This window comes from Octopus bimaculoides, chromosome 4 (genome assembly GCF_001194135.2).
Source record: "Octopus bimaculoides isolate UCB-OBI-ISO-001 chromosome 4, ASM119413v2, whole genome shotgun sequence".
Taxonomy (NCBI): Eukaryota; Metazoa; Mollusca; class Cephalopoda; order Octopoda; family Octopodidae; genus Octopus; species Octopus bimaculoides.
Window position 1 is genome coordinate 9,107,278 of NC_068984.1, and position 3,670 is coordinate 9,110,947.

The 3,670-nt window shown below is 37.3% G+C and overlaps 1 long non-coding RNA gene across 1 annotated transcript in view; it reads left to right on the plus strand.

Moving 5' to 3' along the window:
• LOC106873294 (uncharacterized) overlaps window positions 1–3,670 on the plus strand; it is a 215,474-nt gene that overhangs the window by 164,509 nt on the left and 47,295 nt on the right. The gene's annotated exons all lie outside the window — the stretch shown is intronic.

Sequence of the window (3,670 nt, forward strand, 5' to 3'; positions counted from 1 at the left end):
TGTGTGTGTGTGTGTGTGTGTGTGTGTGTGTGTGTGTGTGTGTGTGTGTGTGTGTGTTTGTTTGTTTCCAGCGCCCGAAAGCTCTACTCCAAAACTGGTTCAATGTCCAAACACCGGCACCAAAATGTCGGCGAGCAAATTGCTGTGCCCAATTGTCTTATTCTTACAAGATCCATAACAACTGCTGTACCTCTTTCGAGTCGACGTTGCACGCTCCTGCCGTGACCACCCCTTCAATCTACAGGTATACTGCTATAGGGTGGCATTGGCAACCATGATGAATTTCACAACTTTTACACTGAAGCTCATAGAGTTGTACCGAGTGGCTGTGGATTTGGTGGAGACATAGGTGTTTCATGCGGTGTGGATCCGATGATGACACCGATTCCCTAAATCTATTAGATATGTACACTAGATGTGCCTAATTAGGACTGACCAAGATATACAATGACAACAACAATGACAACAACAGCAACAACAACTCCCACGTAGTCGCTCGACCTGTTACAAAGGGATTCAAAATCTACCTGGAAACACACCGTACAGTCTTAACTGTAAAAGAAATAACACACTTTAAGCAATGGAAGTTTTTAGTGCACCCGAATAGACGCGACAGTCACGTTTGGAGTAACTTTAGTCATACGTTACGTTGATTAAGCTGACTTGGCGCTAAACAACTGCAACAGTTGATTTTGATTAGGCCATATGATATCTCAAAATCTTGGAGATATCTTCTCTGATATACCATACAAGGTGACAAGATCTATAGAGTTATTTTCTCTGTTATGGCATAAAATATATTAGAATCTACAGAGATAATCATTTTCCGTTGTAGCACACAATATCTTGAAACCTCAGAAATGTGTAAATCTATGCAGCTATTTTCTCTGTTAGGATATGTAGGAATCTATGGGATATCTTTCCTGTTATATCATACAGAACGTCAGAATCTAATGAGATCTCCTTTCCGTTATATCATACAAGATTTTGGAATCTATGGCAATATCTTCCATTATATTATACAAGATGTTAGATCTTATGCAGATATATCTGTCATCTCATTCATTCTCCTCTCTCCCTTTCTCCCTTTCTCTCTCTATATCCACCTTTATCTCTCTTTCTCTCTCCCCTATTTCTCTTGACGCAGCGTTTTCTCTATTTGCATTCGCTTTTCTTTTCAATTCATTATTGCTTTTATTATCTGCATATCAACAAGACGGCGGATTCACAGAATCGTTTGAGCGTCGAACAAAATAATTTGCTGTATTCAGTTAGGCCTCTTTACTTTGCAAGCTCAAATCTCGCCAAAATGATGGTCGCTCTTGCCTTTCATATTCACGGAAACAATAAACTAATATATCAGTCAAGTACTTCGATTGATTTAGTTGAATGTTATGTCTCCTACAAGTCTTTGACCCTGAACTCATGTAAGATTTATCTTCAAATTCAGTGAAAGTGTGATAGAAGATTCGATTTTGGGAATGTTGATTGGATCATTATTTTCTCGTGGGTTACATATCTTTTACTTCATCTTACTACCTGCCCTCTGTCGGTTACGACAACAAGGGTTCCAGTTGATCCGATCAAAGGAACATCAGGCTCGTAAAATTAACGTGCATGTGGCTAAGCACTCCACGGACACGTGTACTCTTAACGTAGTTCTTAGGGAGATTCAGCGTGACACAAAATGTGAAAATGCTGGCTCTTTGAAATACAGGAATTATTCATTTTTGCCAGCTGAGTGGGCTGGAGCAATGTGAAATAAAGTGTCTTGTTCAAGGATAAAATGTGCTGTCCGGGATCGAACTCAGGACTTTACGATCGTTATCCGAACGCCCTAACCACTAGGCCACGTGCCTTCTCAAATTTATCTTAGTAGATTAGGCATGCGATTTTTCAAACCTAAAGGTGTTTAATTACTTATTTATTAGTCTTAAACAGTATATAAACTGAGAGACTGTTAATTAAATCCTCATCAGTTTGAAGCAATACAAATAATGTCCGTTTTTAATGGTTGTTACGAGGATTTCTGAGAAACACGTATTTCTCAACATGTTTAATACAGAATCCAACGAATGAAACACAAGTGACTGTGTAGGCATCCACTGGATTTATTTGAACATGGTATAGAAGTACGAGAGATATAGGGCATTTATGAGTTGCACAGGATAGAAAAAGAGTACACAGCTTGATGAGGAACAAGAGGTTGCAGCCTTTTAAATGTTTATTCAATACAGCTGAGAATAAAGTAATGACATGTAGGTACGTGATATTTTGTTAAGCAACCATAACATACTATAAGGTATATCAAGTTTTTGTTATGAGTCAACACCATGTCCTCCTGTGTTAGCAGTGCTTTGTACATTATTTTGTTGAGGTCATTTTTACACAAATTGTAGTCAGCACCGATTTTTGTGTTTAATATGTAAATTGGTATATCCGATAACCAAACACTGCTTTGGTCATCATCGTAGTTACAACACAATTCATTTTATCTCTCAATCTCTAAGATTCGTTATATTCTTTCATGTGTTCGCTCCAAATCGTTTCCAATATCTGTGTGTATTCTGAATACCAGAGGGCATTTTTCTTTACATTTTCGGGAACTTAAGCAATATGTCCGAGGACGATTAAAGGATTGGATGTGTATTGATGGAGGGGGGGGGGACATCGAAATATGGTATATACACCCATAACCGTTTTCTCATTTTCGATCTCGCCGTTTGTTTACATCTGACGTCTCGTATACGAAACGTTGTAGCAAAGATCAGTGCTGGCTTTAATTTATATAGAATATCTGTAAAGATAACCTTAACAAGTAATGGGGAATAAAGTGTTATTTCTCGAGCCAAGCCTCGATTAGACAGGATGATATTTAGATTTGATGAGAGCCGCGTTACTTTCGGTTCGGTGAATTCCTTTCTCAGAAAAGGAAATACTAAGTCACTAAATTTACATATTAAAGTCAGTTTATCGACATCATTGGAACTGACATGTTATGCATAAATTAAAATATATAAATGTTAAATGCCGATAAAAATAGATACATAAATGTTAAATGCATGAATATTAAATGCTCTAAAAGAACGTTAAATACCAAAAACTGACAAGTTATACGCACAAAGGTTAAAAGCACCTGTCAATGCAAAAGTTTATCTAAGCTTAAGTAGAGAAAGGTTTATCAACTTACGGCTGTAAGCATCGTTCTCTATTATCTACGAAATGTTTTTGTTTGTACGTTTGGCATCTGAAAAATAATCATTAACGATCTCCTCAAACTGTATCGTGTTTAGAACATTGTTCTCTGCATCCAATGGCTGCAAAACACTTCGACTGTTGTGGCTCATTATCAGCGACAATTTGACACATGGCATCTATCTATCTATCTATCTATCTATCTATCTATCTCTTCTCACGGACGTGCTGTCACATCGGCTGCGAAGGTAAACGTTTATTTGACCTTTTATTGCCCATATTTTGTTGGAAATTTTGTATATAAGGTGTGTGAAGCACCAAACTTTCTTTTTATTGTGTTTTCAAGGTAGGAATTGGCCCTTTAGGGGCAGTTTCAACCTTTTTAAAATTATATATTTTCTTCTCGACATTGAAAAATGTCGAGAAACATAGTCATAGAACGCTGGACAGAAACTTTAATGAACGAACATTTTCC